This window comes from Pogona vitticeps, chromosome 5, assembly GCF_051106095.1.
Source record: "Pogona vitticeps strain Pit_001003342236 chromosome 5, PviZW2.1, whole genome shotgun sequence".
NCBI lineage: Eukaryota > Metazoa > Chordata > Lepidosauria > Squamata > Agamidae > Pogona > Pogona vitticeps.
The window spans coordinates 35,510,523-35,534,464 of NC_135787.1; positions in this window are offsets into that span (position 1 = coordinate 35,510,523).

The window sequence follows — 23,942 nt, forward strand, 5'->3', positions numbered from 1 at the left end:
CTGCACTGGCTGCCTATCCGTTTCCCCGTTGACTTTAAAGTGTTAATGCTTACATATAAGGCCCTAAATGGTTTAGGACCTCGATACTTGGCGGAACGCCTACTCCCACCTAGATCTAATCGGATCACCCACACAAGCCAGGAGGTGAGGCTGAGGTGCCTAACGCCGAGGGAGGCCCGGAAGGAAAGGACATGAAATTGGGCCTTCTCGGTGGTGGCTCCTCGCCTCTGGAATAACCTTCCTTCAGTGATTCGTGCATCCCCTATGCTGGGCACTTTCAAGAGTCAATTAAAAACATGTTTATATATTCAGGCCTTCCCTCCGGTCAATATTTAACTTTTTTTCCTTTTCTTTTTCCTTTTCTTTTTTTTATCTGTTTTATTATTGGATGTGCTTCCACTGTTTGTAATATTCTTATCTTCTATTTTAAATGTTTTATTGGAAGCTGCACAGAGTGGTCGACCAGACCAGATGGGCGGGATATAAATCAAATAAATAAATAAATAAATAAATAAATAAATAAATAAATAAATGAATAAATAAATAAATAAATAAAATGTTGCCAAGGTACAGTGGCAACTAGGAGGTAAACCCCACTTCTTCAGTAAGAGGAGCTTTTGTGGATCACATCTGAACCTGCAATGTGAAATCTTTGAACCTAGAATGGGAAAATCTTTCAGCAACACACTAATACCCAACAGGGGCTGGACAAGTAAGTAACCCCTTGCAGTATGGAAAACCTGTCTCTTAAGAGACATCTTTAAATAGCAACCATATCCCCTTTGTGAATGGATGTGTTTATCCTAGACATCCAGCTAGAAGTTAATGTGCTGTATATATTGAATATAAGGTGTTACTCTTGCCATTAATAATTTCTTTTTTTATATATTTTTCCCCTCTTACTTTCCTGATAAGACAGGAACATGTTTCTTTACCCAATGCTGCTGTCTAGATATCTCCATGTGTCTCTTTCCTGCACTGAGTGAGTTTCAGGGCCAGCGAACAGAGACTTACCAGAGTATAAGGTAATCCAGTTTTAGGCAATCTGGAGTCTGGGACCAAAACCATCCAAACCCAATCCACAAAACAGGGAGCATCCAAAAATGTAGTCAGGCACTCTAAAAGTCATGTACAAGGAGTCTACAGCAAAGTCAGGATAACAGCCAAGAAGAATCAGGAAAAATTTTCCCACCATTCAAACACCATCCTGATTCCTCCTGAGAGTTGCATCCATCCAGTGGTTTGTCTCCTGGCTCCCAATGTTCTACCACTATCAAAAGATTTGGCTTCCGAGATTTCAGGGGTCTAATAGACCATCACCCATGCTGGGTACAAGAGATGCTGCCTCACCCTCACTAGAGAACACATCTGGTGATTGCATGACACCATGTTTCAAAAAAAAATTAAGAGATATTCTCCCAAAGGAAATGTCTTTAATTTTAAAAAACTATGATTTTGATTGATTGATTGATTGATTGATTGATTGATTGATTGATTGATTGATTGATTGAGCTTCTACGCCACCCATTTAGACATAGTCTACTCTGGGCGGCTCACAAACACGAAATAAAAACAATCAATATAAGGTAATGGTTCCCGACGTTAACTCAAAACAGAATAGATAAAGAGAGAAAGAGAATTATGTAGAGTCTGGAGGGAAGGCCTGTCTATATAACCAGGTCTTGAGTTGGTTTTTGAAAATGCCCAGCGAGGGGGCCAGACGAATCTCGGGGGGGGAGCGTGTTCCAAAGCCTGGGAGCCACTGCCGAGAAGACCTGGTGTCTTGCTTTTTCTTTGCAGGCCTCCCTCAGCGTTAGGCTCCTCAGTCGCCCCTCCTAGCTAGATTGGGTGATACGAGTAGATCTAGGTGGGAGGAGGAGGCGTTCCGCCAAGTATTGAGGTCCTAAACCGTTTAGGGCTTTGTATGTGATCATCAGAACTTTGAAATCAACACGGAATCGAATGGGCAGCCAATGCAATGCAGCCAGAGTGGGAGTAATATGTTGATATTTCTTCACACTACTAAGAAGTCTGGCCACTGCATTCTGCACCATTTGTAGTTTCCACATTAATCTCAAAGGCAGTCCCATATAGAGCGCATTGCATTGGTCTAATCTTGAGATTATGACGCATGGACCAAGGTGGTGAGTGCACCAACATCAAGAAAGGGACACATCCGGGTAATCCACCAAAGATGGAAGTAGGCAGTGCGGACCACTGACGCCACCTGAGTTTCCATGGTGAGCGCCAGGTCCAGATGTATCCCCAAGCTGCGAACCTCATTCTTAGCAGTGAGAGTCACCCCCCCAAAAGAGAGGTAGTTTCCCAAACTACTAAACAGTGGGTCCACCCACCCTCAGGACCTCCGTCTTGTCCAGGTTCAGCCTCAGCCCATTTTCCTGTATCCATTGCAGTACAGACCCCAGACAGTGCTGCAGGGACAGAACAGCATCCTCTGTGGTTGGAAAGAAGGAGATGTAGAGTTGAGTGTCATCAGCATACTGATGGCACGATGCTCCACACCCCAGTGGTCTCAAATAGATGTTAAACAGCACTGGGGAGAGGATTGAGCCCTGTGGAACTCCACAATTGAGGTTCCACAGGGCCGAGTCCTCCTCCCCAAGCTGGGCTCTCTGAAGACGATTCTCCAAGAAGGATCGGAGCCAGGCCAGCACCAGTCCACCAATTCCCAGCTCGGAGAGCGTCCCCAGGAGGATACTGTGGTCGACACATCCAAAAGCAAAGAGGCTCATTCTAACTCCACACCCTTATTCAAGACACAGACATGTTGCTACACCCTTTTTTACCAAAACTTCCACTCCATGTAAATGCAAGAGCATCATCTCACTAACCATTCTGTCCTAAGGTTCAAATGAATACCGACAGATTTTCTTAGCTATGATGAAGCATTTGGTCTCAACAAACCCAAAATACCTGTGCAGAAAAAGAAAAACTATGACTTTTTCCCATCAGTAGAACGAGGGGGGAATGCACTGTCCATTATCATACACATGTGTCTGTGAGTCAAGTTTAGTCCTGTGCAGAAGTTATTTTGGTCAGTGTAAAAAGGGGAAAGCTGAGTTCGGCCACCAAGGAGCCTGTATTCAAAGTTTAAGTTGGATGGGGATTTTTAATAGGTCAGTTAGCATCCATTGATAAACCAAGGCCTTCTTGGATCACCTGTAGAGTTGGGGAACAAGCAGAAGCATACTCAAGAAGCAGCCTAAATCAGATTGACTGGATACCTATCAAGCAGAGAAAATAGGACCACTGACTGCTGGGATAATGACTAGCTAAGAATGAATGTTGTATGTGGGTATTTTAACCTATTTTTATCTGTCCTCAGCATTCATATCTCTCTTAAACCACTTACCATTAATCAGGTACAGTATTTTTCATTTAGATTTTGGCTTCATTTCAGTTGGACTTTGAGCTATCTGTATTCTCAGGAGCTGGGTGGGGGTTCTTTCTCCAAGGTATCATCTCCATCTGGAGAGAATCTCTGGCCTTGTCTTGAGTGTCTTTGAATTGGGGCCTCTGGCTGGGTCATCAGAATGCTTAAAAGGACTCTGTCAGGTAAATCATGAAAAAGGGGGGGGGATGCAAAAAGAAGATTTGTATTTTGTATTTTGACAAAAGCTTTTGTTTGTTTTGTTTAGTTAAAAACACTTGTGTTTTATATAAAAGACTTGCATTTGATATGAAATAAAACATTTGTGGAAAATAAAGTTTTGTCACTGCTCTTAGACTCTGGAACTCCCTCCCATGGGAAGCTAGGCTGGCCCAATCTTTGCTGTCCTTCCGCAGGCAGGCAAAGACCTTTCTCTTCAGGTAAGTTTTCCTTAGTAACCGACTGGCTAGGAGGCAATAAATAGGATGGTTTATATTTTGTTGCCTCTAAATCTGGTTTGGGTTTTTTTGTAATGTTTTTACCTAACATTTTAAATATGTTATTAATTTTTTAATATTTGAATAATTTACTGTTCTTTGCTTTTAATATTGTGTTTTTAATTATGTAAGCTACCTTGGGTCCTTTTTTAGGAGAAAGAGCAGACAGACAGACAGACAGACAGACAGACAGACAGACAGACATAGATAGCTACAGTTGCTATCCTGTATCCATATTCCTGGGAATGATACCTCAGTGTTTTCAATGGGATTAGATAGATAGATAGATAGATAGATAGATAGATAGATAGATAGATAGATAGATAGATAGATAGATAGATAGATAGATAGATAGATAGATAGATAGATAGATAGATAGATAGATAGATAGATATAAGGTTTTTCATTTAGGTTAACCCACATGTCCCATCCCTAATAGAGGAGTTCATTTGTATTTTGAAGTTCCTTGGTTTAAGGGTATCATTTTTTTGTTTGTTTCTTTGTTTTTGGCCTAAACTAAGTGAACTTTTTCTTCATAGATGTAAGGTATTTTTCATGTGCTCTTTCTTTCACTTCTCTTAAACCTTCCAAGGTTCTATGATAAGAAATGAGTCTGCCTTTGCCATTTGAATGCAAAAGATAGCCTCCAAACTTTGAGACACAGAGAAGTTTATGTTTTGGAATTCTGTTTAGAACTTATTTCTACTAAATATGCAGTCTATTTGTATAATTAATCAGTCAAAACATCCCCAAAGATTCTTCCTTTTTCAACCCCACCCCCCAGAAAATACCTTTTGTTATTCACAAAGTAATGAAAACATTTCATCAAGGTTTTCCATTTTGATTGATGGCCTTTGTTGAATTTGGTTGAAGGTGTTTTTGTCTAAGTGGTGCCTTGAGCTCTTTATTCACTTTCATGAGGATATGGAACACTGCTTTAATTCTTTACTAGTAACAGGTGTTTCCTCTAAAGGAATCCAATAGTGCCACGATTTCCAACAATACAAATCTTAGTTTGATTTTAGGCATGAATTTGTGAAAAAAATACATTAAATAATTTACAAGAGACCCTTCTCAAAAAAATTCTTTGAAAAACACCAGCCCTGTGAAAGAGCTGTATTGAAAGACTGAAGGCTAAGTTCACAAGCTCTTTATTCTATAGCTGTCAAACTTCTAATAATTGTTTTAAGCAGAACAATGATCCTGATGTACAAAAACTTACACAGTTCAATAATGCATTGAGTCCTTTTTTGTAAAATGAGGTGATAAAGGCCCAATGGTTACTGATGAATAGGTCTGGAGTTATCAGAAAAACTCAGACAAAAGGAGTATTTCTTGTGAACATTATGCTATCATTACTATAGAGGGAAAGAAGGAGAGAATTGGAATTCCTCAAAAAAACTACCAATCTTTTGAGTAGGTGGTGAAGGAAATGTTAAGCAGTTCTAGGAAACATTACAGTGGTGCCTCTCATAGCAATCGCTCCATTCTATGATGAAATCGCTTTGCGATGGACTTTTTGCCATCACAAGAGCGATCGCTTTGCAATGGCCCCTATGGGGAAAATTCGCTTTGTGATGATCGCAGGGAAGTGCTTCCCTGCGATCATCCCAAAGGCCCCGCTGATCAGCTGTGCTACGAGGGGTGGAGAGAGAGAGAGCCGAAGCACAGCTGATAGGCAGGGGTTTGTGATGATCGCAGGGAAGCCATCATCGCAAACCCCGCCGATCAGCTGTGCTTCGGCTCTCTCTCTCTATCTCCCCTCGCAGCTCCAGCCTCGGCAGGGAGACTGAGGCGGCACTGCCAACCTGGCCGAGAAAGACCCTCTGAAGGCGCAGAGGGTTTTTCTCAGCCAGGGTGGCAGTGGTTGTGCCTCAGTCTCCCTGCCATGGCTGTCAGTCTCCCTGCCAAGGCTGGAGCTGGGAGGGATGGAGAGAGCGAGAGCCGAATCACAGCTGATCGGCGGGGGTTTGCGATGATCGCGGGGAAGCCATCATCGCAAACCCCTGCTGATAAGCTGTGCTTCATCTCTCTCTCTCCCCTCGCAGCTCCAGCCTTGGCAGGGAGACTGAGGCGGCGGCGCCACCCTGGCCAAGAAAGACCCTCTGCAGGCGCAGAGGGTCTTTCTCGGCCAGGGTGGCGGCAGTGGTGCCTCAGTCTCCCTGCCGAGGCTGTCAGTCTCCCTGCTGAAGCCGGAGCTGCGAGGGGTGGAGAGAGAGAGAGAGAGAGAGCCGAAGCACAGCTGATCAGTGGGGCCTTTGGGACGATTGTGGGGAAGCACTCCTCCGCTATCATCTCAAAGGCCCCATTTTCGCATAGCTGATGGGTGGTTCCAAAATGGCCACCCACTGTGTTGCCTCGCTTTAGAGGCACCGAAAATGGCAGCCCCATGGAGGATTTTTGCATAAGATGAGTTTTTAAGCCCATAGGAACATATTAAACACATTTAATGCATTTCTACGGGCTTTTTAAAATCGCTTAGCGATGAAATCGCTTAGCGACATTTTTTCCTGCACGGATTAACATTGCTAAGCGAGGCACCACTGTAATACCATTCATAAATAAGGGTGGGAATGCCTGACTATCTTTTTCCCCCTCAGAATCCCAATAGGATTTTTGTGCCATTACTGTTCTGTATCAGGTTTGGACGGACGGACGGACGGACGGACAAACAGATGGATACGTATCTTTATATATTTTCCCACTGAATAATGTATGTTTGTGTTAAGGATATGAATGCTTCCTTGTCTCATTCTCATATCCACCACCACAAAGGAAGGAAGGAGCTTATCTACAAGATGGTGAGATATTTTCTGTCCTTATCAGTATAAAATCTCACATCTGCAAGATGATTTTTTGTACAAATTCTGCAAATTAGACTATTGTGAAGTATTATGATTACTCCTGCTTTTTGCAGACACCTTCTAAAAAGTAGAAGTATCACAAGGTTGTTTGCACCTTTTTAATCAACTTTTTTTTGTTCTTGCTCTGTGCGTATATTTGTGCATTGGTTCACAAAGGAAAAAAAGACATCAGTTTTGAATAAAAACGTTATTTGGAAATTGTGGAAACCTAAGCAGCAAAAGCATTCCTTGTCTTGCTGTTGTATTGGAGGCAATGCATCTCATGGGGGTCAATGCAATCTTGTCAGGTTGAATCAATGTGTTATGACTGCTTGGCTAAGTGAAAATGAGTAATTTTAGGTGAATTCTTTACATTAGGTGAATTCTCTGCATTTGTAATAGTTCACATTTATTTGTGTAAAATTAAAAAATGAAAAAAGATGATGTCACACTTCCTCCCAATGACTGGAACATGAAAGCTGAGCAAATGTTTGTATTAATAGTATCAATTACAATGAACTGGAAAAATTCAGTAATAGTATTTTGATAAATATGATATTCTTTTCCATCCTTATTCAGAGCTTGAATTATCTTGACACAATTTCTTGTAATGAATGAAATGATACTTCCAATAGTGTTTTCTTCCTTCTTTAGAGGAAGGGTATGTCTATGGCTTTAAATATTGTATTCCAAGCATCCTTGGGCCCTTTTTAAGAAGAAAGGCGGAGTAAAAATATTTAAATAAATAAAACAGCCCTGAGTTTGCAATTTTTAGGTGACATTATTCTAAATAGACAGAATGGAATATAGACTAGATGACAAGGTAGAGGATGCAGTTGAAATCCTGTTGGTAAACAGTGATTTTTCTTTCTTTATCAGACACAACAAAATTTGAAGGAGTTGATTGACTTGCCCCTGTGGCTTTCAAATTATTTTCGTTCCCCAACTTCAATGAGTTTTTGTTCTGATACATATCCTAATATTTAACCTTCATGATACTTAACTTTCTGACATTCCTTGCACCCACTTGTGCCTAGCCATATATTCAGGATATCATAAAATAGTTCCTTTCTTCCCTTGCACAGCCTATTTCCACAGACTTCTATTCACAGCTATAATAGAGCTGGCAGCAAAGGGGAGCACTGCTAATATGACCTTTATTTGGTCCAAAGAGGAAGATGGAAAATGAAATGGATTGATTCAATAAAGGTAGCCAAGTTCTATTGGTTTGCAAGACCTGAGCAGACCTGTTAATGATAGGACCAATAATATTAATAATTTTGAACCTTGACTTGGAGTTGAATGTTGAATGTTCTGCCTGAAGCGGGGGGGGGGGGGAATGAAGCAAAAAATATTTTGAGCCAATTGGCCACAATTCTCATTAAGTTAACTGTGGTTTCTCTACTTATAGAACTGCTTCTTTTCCCAAGACTATGACTGTGAAAATTTGATTATCACAGCTAAACACTGAGCATGAGAAGTTGGTTCTTGTTGCAAGTGCTGAGAATTGCTTCCGTAGCCCTGTTTATAAGTAAGTTCAACTGAGGGCTGGGATATCAAGCTGGAGCCAGCAAAGAATTAAACATGAGTGCTTGGATTTCAGTGCTTTGCACCCTAATAATAAATATATTTCCTTGGGAATGAACCTCATTGATTTTAGACTAATTCAGGCAACTTCTCTGTAGTTTGGGTTCTAAAGACTGAAGGCAGGGAAATAAGAAAGTACTTTATAAATTAGAACGAAACAGCAAATAAACAAAATACTTCCGGAGAAGTGCACTTCAAGTTCATACGTTTGTTTAAAAGCACGTACACACTTAACTTGTCCAATAAAATAAAGAATAATATGCAATTTCCAATTCAGACATGTGCCCCAATAGGATATATTCTCTCTCTTTTGTCTACAGCAGCTAGTTAAAGTTAGAATAAATTCCTCTATAGCTACAGGAACTTAATGTTCAATTAAGAGTTCAATATGAGTTACAGCAATGAATCACAATGCATTAAATCTTTTATAGCCATGAATACTGTCAGCCTTTTAACATCAGTGTTACCTGTAGGCAAAGCTCATAAAGACATATGCTTGCCTTGTACTCTCCTTTTTTCCCCCATTGATATTAGCACTGCTGCAAAGCATGACCTTTCAAACACAGTTTAATGGAGACTTCTTGTACGGGATCCTTTCATCTCTTTCCAGTTCCTTCGGAACCTAGTGCATTAGCAGTTATTTAGGCACACCAGGAAGAAATTTAGACCAAAATGAAATTCTTTGTGCATATGCCATTATACTACTCTAAAGATGCAGCTGTTGAGAATGCAGCTCTTCAGGCTATTTGGGGAAAAGAAGTCAATACTTCCCTCATACGACTTCAACAGTATTTGGGTGATAGGGATAAATGATTCATTTTATTGCTAAGCTTACCTGTGTTGTAAAATGAAAATGTCAGTGACACTAAAGCATAATTTGAAACCAGCTTTTCTTCTTGAAGCAGGGGAGGCCCTTCCATTAGACAAAGGGAGGGAGTGGCCTTATGCTTTGATTGCTGCTAAAATGGTAGCAGAGTCTCTTCTATGGTTAGTGATTCAACTGACAGTCAGGTCGTGTGTGTGAAATGGAGGCTGGACCAACTTCTCCCTCACCTCAGGTATCAAAATACCTTTGGCCAGGGATGGGAAGGCATTTTACTACAGTGCAGCCTTATATATGTCTAGTTGGATCTTGACTTTCATGGTGTTTAATCCCAGGTACATGTAAATAGTGTGTTTAGGATTTAGAACCTAAACATGATTAACCATCCCTCTTATTACGTCTGGAAGATCAAGTATAAGAAGGCCACAGAGGGAATAGAAAAAGAAATTCTCCTTTTTAAAACAAGAATCAATTGATTCATTTTTTTTTCTCATGGTGTTGCCCAATGGAGGAGAGTAGGGAAGCATGGGGTTTAAGGCTCATTGCTCTTCATTTGCAGGATGCTAAAATATTGTTTCATGTAATAACTCAGTTGAACCATAATGGAATTCAGGGGTTTCAATTCTGCAGCCTTTTGTTCTTAGTGAGAAATTGAGGAGGGTGGAATCCCCCATTTCATTTTTTTAATTAAATAAAATAAACTGTGAAGAATTGTTAAAATTCCTGCACAAAACTGCATTGTTCCCATGTAAGACTGAGCTATGCAGAAGTTGGTAGTTTGTTATACAAAATCACAGATTTTAAAAGCAGGGGCTAAATGCAAAAAGCAATACTGAGGCCTCATTTTTGTGGGCAGCCAAGAAATCTCACTGGGGCAAAGGAAAATCTTGGTGAGAAGTGTTGACACAGTGAGACCTGGAAAATCACTGAGAATGAGTATTCATCATATCTGTGCTGTAATTTTGCCTGCAGGAATCATTCTTTAGTTATACCTGAGAGCTGGTAATTCGGCTCCTAGAAAACCCATTTTAGAGCTTGGTTCTCTCATAATTCATAAGGGCACAAATCACAAATGAGAGTAATGCAATTGATTTTTGAAGAATAAATGCATCACATATTGTAATACTCGGGCAGACGTTAACAAGACAGAAATGTGATATTGACACTTCTCAAATTTGACCTCGTGCTTGCTGAAGTGCATAATTATCAAATTGATGATGAGCTATTTGACCATGAGGTCATGACTAGTACAGTGGAGATGGCAAAACCAGCATTGTGCTGTCTTAACAAGCAAGTGGTAACATGACAGCACAAGAGCAGAGGTTATAATGAAGCCAGCAGCAGTGGGACTCCCTTGATGTTAATAATATTCCTAAGCTCTGTGTGTGTGTGTTTGTGCACATCTTTCAAGTATAAGAAGATAGGAGACATAACAGATGGTGTTATCATCTAAGTCATTCTTTCTGAATCATTATGGCCTTCCTGTATCATGCCTCATGACCCTTCTACTCCATCTGCTCTGCTTTCTTCATTACTATACATAACAGTGTGAAAAGGGGGGGCACTTTACCCTGTTCCTTTACCACTTAAAGGTATATGATTTTATAACTTCTTGAACCATGTTGACAGTCTTTGATATATCAAATATGGAGCACCTATTTTGCATTTAAAGTCTTGGATGTTAGTTTTTTAAAAAATACTGATTGTTGTTGACAATGAACTAGATTTTTACAGTGCTTCTGCCACCAGGCCTATACTGAGAGAATAATTTGTCACAATCTCAGCTGAGTAGAGCATAATGCCATTCACAGCCACCAAAAGAATGTGGACACTATCATTAAAGAAACCAACAATGAGGAGTTATTGGAGTCTTAATAAATGGAATCCTGGGTAATTACCAAAAGAATAACCAGCACACTCCTCTCTCTCTCTCTCTCTCTCTCTCTCTCTCTCTGTGTGTGTGTGTGTGTGTGTGTGTGTGTGTGTGAGAGAGAGTTTTGCTGGATCCAAATTATAGCAAACCTAATAAGATTTTCAAGGTAAGTGAGATATTGAAGGAGTGGTTTTGCCAGTTCTATTCCCCCAGTGAATTTCCATGGCCGAGTGGTAATTTGACCCGTGTTCTCCATAGTCCTACGTCACTCTGTCCACTACACCAGTGGTCCCCTATCTTGGGCCCCCAGATGTTCTTGGACTACAACTCCCAGAAGTCTTCATCACCAGGATTTCTGGAAATCCAAGAACATCTGGAGGCCCAGGGTTGGGGACCACTGCACTACACCACAATGGGAATAACCACCACCAAGGAGGCTCTTTTGAGAAACATTTTGCACAAATATGAACTACAGTACATTCAGGATATCATCCCTGGTGGACATATCAAATATTCAGCTATCAAGTTCTGTCACCTTGTAAGTATCCTCAGCTACTTCAGCTTCATGGAGAACAGGTATTCTCAGGTCAGTGGCATTGACCTGTGTCCTCCACATGGCTCCATACAATTTCAAAATCTTTATGACTGACTAATGTTGAACAATGTTTTCTTGGTTACTGTCACCAAAGCCTATCCTCTGCATTACATACTTTGGTGATTAGAATTGCCAGGGCTGGGAGCATTGTCTAGGTTATAAGGGAGTTGCTAAGCTTCTCCGGGTGTCTAACTAGACAGACAAATCACAGGGTGAGCCAGCTGAATTTTACTCAACTTCTGGATCAATTTCCACAGTCTCCTCTTATACTAAGTTCCCTTCATAGCACAGTGGTTACACTGCTTCACTGCATCCAAAACTTTGCTCACTAACCAAGTTCACTCCCAGATAGCCAGCTTAAGGTTACTCAGCCTTGCATCCTTCTGGGGTCAGTAAATTAAGTACTCAATTTGCTTGGGTGTGGGGCAATGTGTAGCCTGCATAATTACACTGTAAGCCATCCACAGAGTGCTTTAAGCACTATGGGGCCGTATATAAGTGCATGCTTTGCTTTTTTGCTTTGTTTTCCCAATCAGCTGTCCCAGAAGCAGTTCTCTACAATTATTCCCTGCACCACCTGATCATATTCAATGGGTAACCTATTCCTAACATGGAGAGGATCTTGTCTTACATGCCTGCCTGTAGCTGATAAAGATGAGGAACCCTTTGGAAAAAGAAGACATGGCTATGCAAGATTCAGCCCAAAAGATTTTGTTGGCACTAAGCACTCATAGATATCTGCCTGGTGTACAGTTTCACTTACTCTAGCCTTGATTATTAAAAATTATTTACATTGAGTGAGCGAAGAAATCTGTGACATTTCAAAAATTCTTATCAGAACTCTACACCACACACATATCTTTAATTGCTCCAGAAACTGGTTGTTCCGTACAATACATTGGAAAGAAGTTCTATGGTGAAAGGCTTGGTAAGCCAAATAGAACCTGTCTCATCCTGCATTGTCTGCTAGACAAAGAAGCTGTTCTTGATACAATGAGTCAGGATCAGGTCCTTTTTCTCACACAGGGATTTGACCTAAGCAGCCTCATCAGCTCTCCCAACACTGGGGTTCTATGATTTCCTTTATAACACTTTCATCATCTGTTGTTTATCCCAATAATGAACATGAGGGAGTGGGATCATTTGTGAGGAAGAATTGCTACCAAGTTGAAGCTCTCTGTGATCTGTTCCAGCTGCCATTTTTATTTATAGATGAGTGCGTAGGGTGTGCACCTGTACCATATTGGCAGAGTGTGGGGTTACAACAGTAGAGGCTTTCAGTTTCAAAGCCAAGCTATTTCTGATCTCTCTTCTGCTTAGCTAAATGCTCAAATATTTTCTTCTGAAGCTTATTCTGCCACACAATTGCATCTATGAGATCACTTTTTTTTAAAAAAAAGAAAAGAAAACCTACGCATTTACAACATCAGGTCAGCAGTCTTTCAACTCCACAATGATTTGTCTTTCACTATTTATTTTGCATCGTAAAAAAGATACATATTTTCAATATATAAAGTGTGCATATGCTGGGTTTTTTCTTTTAAAAATAAAATGCAATCTCCTTGAGCTAAATTTATTCATGCTCCTGTCACATCCAGGACAGGTCAATGGTTAATATATGGGACAACCTTTATGGAGCTGAAGACTTAGAGATAACTAAAATACAGCAATCTATTAACTTATGTTAAAGGATTGCACCAGCTAAAACTTTATTTAGTTAGAATTTTGAACTTGGTTCAATATGCAGCTTCCACCCTTTTGATCTCTGTACAACCTTGAACTGAAGTATCAAAAAGAGCATTTTCTTCTACAATAATACTTTATAAAGTTAGACGTGTAGTGACAGAAAATTGGGCCTTCTCAGTGTTGGCATCCAATATGGAATTTGGCATGCTTTCTTGGCACTTCTATTGTCCTTTAAGTACCGGACAAAGACAATCCTATTTTCTCAGAATATACTTTTTTAGTGGTTATTTACTAGAGCACTGGCCAAAATTTTAATTGTTGTTACACAGCCTAATTTTATTAGCCATATGGAGAAATATTTAAAAATTATTGAATTATTGGGGTATAAACATGAAACTAAACAAATGTAAGCAGGTTACTTATGTGCTCTTGCTATTTTCTACATATGATTTATCCCATCCCATTGAGCTAATAAATAGCACAGCAACAACAGTACATCCACTGAGTTTTGGCAATAGCTTGTTTTACCATTTTAGAACCCCTGCTTTAGTGAACTTTGATTCAGAATAGCAGCTGACAGAACAATATACATATTATGGAACATAGAACTGCTGGTTAACTCCGTGATTTAGGTATCTGGCTATGGAGCCAGAGGTTGGGAGTTCAATTCCCCACTGTGCCCCCTTCACAGGGGCTGGACTTGATGACGATAGTATTACTATTTGTAAATGGTTTTGTTCAAGTAGGTATAGTCATGATTAGAGATTAACTGTTGTTCGGTGCTTCATTCCAGTTTGTCCTTTGGACAAACAGGTGCTCAGCAATTCCCAGCTCTGCTTCCTACGGGCGTTGCGTACTCAGAGGCAGTACCCCAACCTCCCTGCCCCACTTCCTCTGGGCACTGCCTCTGTCTTTGTCCAGTGGTTCACACCCATCTCTAGTTCGTGATCATGTTTTTTTCAGGATGCAGTACATCCACCTGTTCCCATAAATGCAGCTGTAGATGTTGTATATGCACCCTGCAGTTCCCACAAAATGATTTTTTTTGAATTCATATTAACTGAAAAACTAATTAGTCAGCTCAGTGAATTCTCTCTGCAGCATTAAATGTATTTTCATGCAAGTGTTTACAAAATGTTTATCAAGCTCCCAGAGAGATTTCTGACCTGCATGCAAAACTGTGAATCCTATACCTCTTGAAAAATAAACCAGAAAATCCAACAATAACAAAATAAAACACTATTTAGAAAAACATTCCAGTAATCTATTTTTCTCTTCAGTGAGACAGCTGAATATTCAGAACCATCCATTGCTCCTTTACTTCTGAGTCTTACAGTACATTGAACATTGGAATTAATCTATTTTGATCATCCATTTGAGAAAAGGCAACCTTTTACATCTGTTTTCTGTAAACCACACTGACAGCATCCCCCACCCCTCCTCAAGAACATCAGGGCTTTGCTGCCTTCTGTTCCAAAGGTTGGTGGCTCTGTTTAGCAAACGTTTGTCAGATGAATAGTTAGGCTTGTTACAAATATTGGGTTAAGGTGGATTTTTAAAAAAATTGGAGATCAATAAAAGGGAATGAAAGAAAGAGCTTGATTGCAGTCAGTAAAAGATTAAATGTTTCTTAGCCTTGGATGGCAAGGCTAATAGTGAGCTATGATTGGAGCAAAATACAATGTTTATGATGTGAAATCATATTTCTTGAGATTGATCTCCACAATGGGACGGGCACACACACAAGCTATGAATTTAGCTTAGATCATAAAAATAATATTGCAGAGTATAGCAAATAATAGCTGGGGAGCAAGAGCCTGCTGCTTTTACCAATGACTATATATTCCACATTTCCATCCTTTCTCTCTCTCTCTCTATGTATATATATATATATCACATCTTTGAAAGGCTTTCGCAGAGAGATGCATACATTAGCATGGCTGAGAGGCAGGCAATATCTTTTTTTAGGATTACCTGCAAAATCACAAAACGTGCAGATTCATAGGTTTTCTAGAACTGAGAGCTTTTTCTCATGGTGGCTGGAAAAAAGAAGGGAAAAATGTTCTTCTGTCCTGCCTGCATTACTCAGTCTATGATTTTGCCTTCAATTCCCCATCACAAGAATGGGCTCTTTGTGGAGAACCAGTAACACAAATAAAGGCATGGTCCCAGACAAGGATTGGGTCAGAGTGTCTCCAGAAGGGCCAAGGGAAGGTTGAAGGCAAAATGAATCTACAGTATGTTTAAGTTTAGAGAAGAGCTGTATAACAGTAGTGCTCTCTAGCAGAACATTTCACCTGAATTTAAATTGTCTGGAAACTCATGGAATTAAAGCCCAGAACCAGTGGCTAACTGAAATTTATTTTCTGGAGAAATACAAGGCACCCAAATCCATGCAAACAGTTAAACATGCACAAGAATAATATGAATGAACAAACTTCAGTCAAACACAAAAATAAGCTTAAAACTCCATACATTTTAATATTATGCAAAGAGCCCCATGTGTTTCCCTTATGAAGAAACCCATTAATTTTCTCTTAAGAAAAAAAAAGGTCTCACAACTTTGTATGACCCAAGGATGGAATAAAAATGCAGATGGAATTCACAAGGAGAATTCCCCACACACACACTCATTGCAAGTTTGCAAGTGGGAGCAACTGAGACAAGGCATGCTGGACAATGCACACCATGTCAGGAAGTAGGGTTAGCCCATGGTGGTTGAGTTTTACCCTGTGACTCTTTTTTTGCTCCCACCGACACTCCCTGTCCTACAGTAGAGATTTTTCTGGTCATTTCAAATTCAAGTAGGATTTTTTGCTTTTATCTCAGGCTATCTGGGTCTTAAAACACACACACACACACACACACACACACACACACACACACACACACACTTCTTGTTGTTTAGTCATTAAGTTGTGTCCGACTCTTTGTGACCCCATGGAGCAGAGCACGCCAGACCCTTCTGTCTTCCACTGCCTCCTGGAGTTGGGTCAAATTCATGTTGGTAGCTTCGATGACACTGTCCAACCATCTCGTCCTCTGTCATCCCCTTCTCCTCTTGCCTTCACATTTTCCCAACATTGGGGTCTTTTCCAGGGAGTCTTCTCTTCTCATGAGATGGCCAAAGTATTGGAGCCTCAGTTTCAGGATCTGTCCTTCCAGTGAACACTCAAGGTTGATTTCCTTCAAAATGGATAACTTTGTTCTCTTTGCAGTCCAGGGGGTTCTCAAGAGTCTCCTCCAGCACCACCACTCAAAAGACACACACACTAGTACTATGTAATGAATGGGTTGATGTGATTGATTACCCTTCAATGGTCAACTGGGTCAAAATTGTTCAGGTTAATTTGCTCCTAACTGGATGGCATGCTTCAAAGTATGTGGCAGTTGGGATCAAGAGACATTAGACAACCAAATATCATTTATTTGTTCACAGTTTGGCTATCAGGTATGTGCGAATATGTTATAAGCCTAAGCTTGCTTAGGTTATGCAGTCCATGGGCTTTGTAAGCATCGCCCTTGAGATCACTTCCACTCACCCCATCAGAAGCTGCCTTGTCTCAGCCATCAGTGAGAGTTCCACTGAGAGTAAGAGGCCAGCATTCAAGAATTTCAGTACAGTTGCTTGAGATGGCTTGGAATGTGTGGCCTTCAAAGTCACATTTCTGCAGAACCTCAATTTAAATCCCAAGCAGGAGAAGTGATGAAAAATAATGCTTAATTCTTAATAAATCTGAGTGCTATGATTTGGACAAATTTATGACTCAATTCTTGTCAAGAGACTAGGGAATGGTTTAGGTTGCCTTTGAAAGGGCTGTTAGCTTGTGCTGGGATGGATAGCCAGAAGAGGGAGAAATTGCTTATAAATTGGAATGGGCCAGCTGTGTCTTATCTGGGTGAGAAGGAATTTCCAAGGTCATTAAATACTCCTGACAGGACAGGCTTCTAGTACCAAGAAAATTAGTGAGAACTAGTATCATTTGAGAAGAGAGGGAGAAGTAACTGAAGTTACTTTAGCAAAAGTTACTCCCTTTTAGAAGTATAGGGGCAACTCACTGGTAGAATGCACCTGAAAGGTGGATTATGTGTATAAAATGGCCTGGGGAAATTGCTTAGTTTGGCCTAGTTTCTCTGAGGTGAATGTTACACTTGCCTACGGTCTTGCTATTTGATTTATACTCTGCAGATGCTCTGGAGCTATGCTGAAATTCTGTTTCAATTTATGTAGTCTAGGTTAGTTAGCTTCCTTATTTTCTGTGGAAAGTGTTCTGGAATTTCCTTAGCCTCAAATCCTTTTGAATGTGCACTTGCTTCATAATTTTTTTTACTCCTTTTGAATGTTTTGGAACTATTATTTTCAAACTGCTTGTGACTTTATTTATTTTTGACTTTTTGCAACATCTTTAATAAAATAATAAACAATCTTATCACATGTATTCTCGAAGGCTTTCACAGCCGGGATCTGATTGCTGTCATGGGTTTTTCAGGCTCTTTGGCCATTTTCTGAAGGTTGTTCTTCCTAACGTTTCACCAGTCTCTGTGGCCGGCATCTTCAGAGGATAGGAACCCCTGTCCTCTGAAGATGCCGGCCATAGAGACTGGTGAAACGTTAGGAAGAACAACCTTCAGAACACAGCCAAAGAGCCTGAAAAACCCACTACAACCAATCTTATCACAATTCAGTTACTCTGAGAAGAAGAGGGTTTGCTGGTACTAAAGAAGGGCTTGCCTTGTGCACCCATTTAATCCTGTATACTTTGTAGGTATTTTGTTATTCCTGTCTGGCATGGTTGGCATACAAGTTAAAGCTTGTTATATGGCAGAACATCTACTTGCAGCAGGGACTGCCTATCCTACTCATTCTTCCCAGGCTTTACTGCTGAAGGTGCTAACCCCAAAGGAGGCCCAGAAGGTGAGAATAAGGAACCAGGCCTTCCCTGCTGTTGTGCCCCACCTCTGGAATGAACTGTCAGCTGAAATTTGGCTGGCTCCTTTCTTGGCATCCTTTAAGAAACTCTTAAGAACACATCTATGCCATCAGGCTTTTCAAAACCTGCCAATTTAAGAATTTGTTCACTATCCGCTTTTTATTCAATTGCCACTGATTTTAATCTTGTTTAATATTTGTTTTGAGTTTAATTTAGTTAATTCAATGCACCTTGGCTATGTTGCTTTTATGTTTTTGGAATGTTTGTGAACCACCCAGAATGACCATTTGGCCAGACAGGTGGTGTATAAACCAAGCAAACAAATCGAACAAATAAATAATAAATTGTGCATTTCGGTAACTCCCTGGAACACTAAGGAGTCAGGGTATCTCAAAGTGTTGAGAGGGGATCAGACAGGAAACTTTCCCCCAGACATCAGCACATTGATGTCCCTTTTGCTCTGTTTCATTTTCGTTTGCAATCTCTTGTGTTGCCTGTATTCTAGACCTGGGGAATATATTGGTGTCAGTCAATGTACTGAAAAAAAGCATTTGTCACATTTCCATGGTGAAAAATATTGTCCCTTTTGGTCTGTTTCATTTTCTTTATTTCCTTTCCTGCTCTCTCTCTCTCTCTCTCTCTCTCTCTCTCTCTGCCTCTGTCTCTCTGCCTTTCCCCCCCCCCCTTCCCCCAGTTCTGCAAGTCTCTGAGCTCTGGTTATTGTTACCAAGGCCTTTTCTTCATTTCTGGAGTATTTGAGATATTGAGAATATTAGAATCCTAAAGTGACTAACAATAACAACAAAAAGCCCCAAACTTTTCTCTAACAGGTAAATTGGGTTGGGTTGGGTTGTGTTGTGTTGCGTTGGGGTTTTTTGTTTTTGCTTTTTTAAGCACACAGCTGATGCCAGACATACATCATTTTCTTTTCATATTTAGCAGTTTAAGCTTTTGAACTTAAGAGAATGGAAATTCAGCATATTGGCAAATGAAAGGGCTCTTTCAAAGCCACACTTTAATACTGGAAGTGGAAACTGAGGCCCTGGTTACACAAAGGAAATGTTATGTAGTTATCCACCAGTTATCTCAGTATTTTTATTTCCTGGTCACAGGACACATAGTCAAGAACCAGACAATTTCCTGGCTAGCAGTGGAACTGCAGAACATTTCTCCGTCACCAGGAGAGCTGTGTTATTTTGTACCTTTGTTCTACATTCCATATCATGATTGCCTGTGTGCATGCTCTGCCCCACTTCTTTCAGAATCAAAGGCAGGAAGGTGGCCACCATTAGTGCAGCATGCACTTTTTTTTTTTTTAAAAAATGTACCCAATACATCAATAAGTTGGTAAAAGTATGTCACCGGGGAGCCACCACTATTACATTACTGGTGAGTAATTTTGTTGTTTAGTTGTTTAGTCGTGTCCGACTCTTCATGACCCCATGGACCAGAGCACGCCAGGCCCTCCCTGTCTTCCACTGCCTCTTGGATTTGGGTTAAATTCATGCTGGTCATTTCGATGACACTGTCCAACCATCTCATATATATACCTAGGTATATATAGGTATATATATGAGATGGTTGGACAGTTTCATCAAAGCGACCAGCATGAATTTAACCCAACTCATATATATATATATATATATATATATATATATCTGTTTAGGAAAGTGTCCCTCTGACGCCCTGATTGCTCCTGCAGAAGTACATTGCACACTATGGACTTGGGGTATCTGTGCAGCAGTACTGGTGATCACCCCACTCCCAGTGACATTGGCATACCAATGTTTCAATGTATCTTCTCACAGGAGATACATTGTATCTTCTCATATATATATCTGCTGCACAGATATCCCAAGTCCATAGTGTGCAATGTACTTCTGCAGGAGCAATCAGGGCGTCAGAGGGACACTTTCCTAAACAGATATCACTCTCTGATTAATGTTACTCTAATTTCCACCCCCATGTGTGAGTCTGCCCCCCCTTGGGCTTCCATTGAACCCCCACTGGATGTTTATGGCATTCCTCAAAAAAATTATATTTAGTGAATATACATCGTCCATGTTTTTCTTTTGACATCTGTCTGTCTGTCTGTCTGTCTGTCTGTCTGTCTGTCTGTCTATCTATCTATCTATCTATCTATCTATCTATCTATCTAATCCCATTGAAAACACTGAGATATCATTCCCAGGAATATGGATACAGGATAGCAACTGTAGCTGCTCTCCAGAGAGTCCTGAGTTCAAAGCTCATGTCTCTCTATATCAGAAGGTGGTGTTCATTCTACAAACATCAAAACATTGAATGCAGAGGCTAAACTGAACTGTATTGGAAAAGACAGTATTCTTTATTCTTGTCACCTTCAAGTTAAACTCTCCTTCCAGGAAATTTGTCTTTACAAATGACTGACTTAAAGAGTTGCAGTCAGTCACCATATCTGAAGTGGGTTTGAGCAAGTCTACTGTTTTTACTTCAAAGGCATCTCATCAGAAGGATTTAAAAAAAAAAAAGAGTATTGAGATGGTGAGCAGACCTTGCTGCCCTAGTCATTAGTTATGGCAAATTCTCTTGACAGAAAATTCAAACCAACATGTGTCAGGAAGAAAGGATGCTGTCTTTTCCAATCCAGTTGCTTTTGGGTTGCCTGTCTCCCCCATTTGTTGAAGTGATAAACATGGGAGATCCATCCATTGGGATGGGAAAGCTGATGAAGCAGAAACATTATAGCTAATGGCAAAATAGCATGCTTGTCTCTTCTGAAGTCCTCTGATGTGAGTTTAAAATGTCCCATTACATTTACTGTCATTACAATGGGATGTACAGATGCAAAAAAGAAAAGAAAAAGAAAAGAAGAAAAGAAAGAAAATCCACATGCGCCCCCTCTGACCCTGGATTTGTCATCCTCCTAAACATGGAGGATAACAAATCTGAAGAGAGAACAGTGTGATATGTGAAGCCTAAGAAAGTTCAACCCCCTATTTTCTAAAGGTCTTTGGAGACTACCAATAGCTATTGGATGTCTTTGTCTACATATTTATCATCCTCCATGTGTAGGGTGATGGATACAATCGAGGGGGGAGGCAGAACTAAACTGCCCCACTCAATATTATACAGATACATGAACAGAGGTATAAATCCTTGGTTTGACAACAATCTTAAATGTTCCAGCTGATTACCAGTAAACTGCTGGTTTACCATTCATGGCTCTAAATCCCCTGCTTTAAAATGTGCCAGCTCCACCTGATGACAAAGGCCAGCTATAGCCCCATCTGCACCGGAAGCATCGTAATTTGGAAGACTGAACATGGGGCTGGCACGTTAAGTATTTAATGTGCCTAATATGCTGCTGGGAAGATTAATTAGTTAATAAAAATGTAAATTGTTAGATAAATGTTATTAATATTAGCCCTTGGTAGCAATAAAAAACACTGAAGTAAAAGAACAGTGGAAAAATCCTGCTATTCTAGCTCTCTTGATGCCAAAAGTTCACATCACAATGAATTTGGGGGTGTGTGATTTAATGAGAGACTGTGAACTTCGTTTGACACCTGTATTGACTTTTGATATTGATCTGAGAATACAAATGTAGTGGAAAAATAAATATAATGTGTCTATCATTTCCTTCAATTTATCCACATTATATGATATCTGGAAATCACGCTTTCAATGCACTGTACAGACAAGAACATAATGGGCAGTTATTGATATTGTCTTAGCCATAGTAGTATAAATTGAACCAGTTGGGATGGCTAATATTTTCTATAAATCTCTTTTCATTTGTTTTCAATGTAGTGCTCCTTGTCAGTCAAAAGAAGATCAGGGAATAGGGATCCAATGTGTCCTGGATGAGATTAAACTTCGCCTGAAAACTCAGGATTTGCAGCTTGGGCATGCCTCTGGATTTATTCCCATGCCTAGATGCCCATGTCTTGGAAGGGATCAGGGGTGTGTTTCCTCATTGAAAACTAGTGCTCTGCTGTACCTATTCTTTCAGAAGTCTGATCTGGCCATGGTGACACCTGCCTCAGTAACATCCCAGTTGGTTTACTGAAATATATTTAAAATAAGATAGTGTTCAGAAATTTCAGTCACTCTTGGATGCTGCAATGAGATGTCTTATTGGAGACAGTTACAAGGGGAACAGAAACTCCTTCTTCAACTTCACTGGCACCTGATCCATTTCCAAGCACAGTTTAAATTTGTATTCATGAAGGCTTTCACAACCGGGATCTAATGGTTGTTGTGGGTTTTTCGGGCTCTTTGGCCGTGTTCTGAAGGTTGTTCTTCCTGATGTTTCACCAGTCTCTGTGGCTGGTATCTTCAGAGGACAGCACTCTGCCGGCCACAGAGACTGGCGAAACATTAGGAAGAGCAACCTTCAGAACATGGCCAAACAGCCCGAAAAACCCACAGCAACCACAGTTTAAATTGCTGGTTTTAAACTACAAAACCTAGACAAATAATGATGGGACCTTCAATGATTTATAATTTCTTTTTATTTTTGGTATATGTATACGTTCTTTTTTTTAAAAATTATTTGTCTGGAAGCCGCCTAGAGTGTTTGCAATGACCAGATAGGTGGGGTATAAATAAAATAAAATAACATAACATAACATAAATAAATAAACCCCAATGTGAAAAACCATGAAATTTCCATTTGTTTTTGGAGTCTTCCATGGCTCTCCAATAGAGTGCCTGTGAAATACAAGTGATTGAATCTTTCAAAAAAAGAAATCAACAAACTCTTATTGATTTTCCAGAAAACAGCACTGCAATTTTCATGAGTAGGTCTCAAATGCCAGTTAGGATTCACAGAATATCCTGGAAGGTGGGGCAAGAAGTTTGAATCTTTAAAGAGGGCTGGAAAACTGGAATGGCTTACAGACATCTTCTGACCTCCATTTTGGATTGCTGGCCTGCTGCTGCTGCTGCTATTTGTCCATTGTGAGTTACATCATCATCATTATCATTGTTGTTTTGTTGCTGTGTTTCTCCACTTTTGGATTACTTACTCACTTTTGTATCCCCTGGTTTTCTGGCATTTTAATTTTATTATTTCTTTTAAAATTTGCTCTATTTTTTCTTTTAATTTTAATTTATATTAATTTATATATATTTATTATATAATACATGTAAATTATTATTAGATATATACATGTAAATGTAAATCCCCCTCCCTGTGAAGGATTCTTTACATTGCTGGAGCAAAGCCATCAAAACTGTAGGGTGAATATCCCCAATCCCCATTCCATCTAGGGATTTTGTGTGGAAGGGTTTGATTTGTGTTGCCATGAAACCACCAAACTGCAATAAGTGCCCATCTCTATAACAGATTAGTGTTTGTTGTTGTTGCTGTTTGGATCACCATATCCCATTCTCATGTGGTCTTTCACTCTGACCAGAATGCAACAGCTCTTTTCTACATGTGGTTGCTAAAATGCACCAAATGAAGAAGGGAGCGTTCAATAACCCCTTGCTAAAATGGAGGCTTGGTTGCTTCCAATGAGAGGGTTCCAATGACATGCATAATTGCAAACTGATGATTGTTTGTGAATGGCAGAGCACAATGCCTGGGACACTTTGCCTTTGCAAATAGGATTCTGACCAATTATATACTTAGTTACGTGCCATCAAGTCAGAATTGACTTATAGTGACCCTAATAGGGCTTCCAAGATAAGTGAGATATTTTAGGAGTAGTTTTGCCAGTCCCTCAGT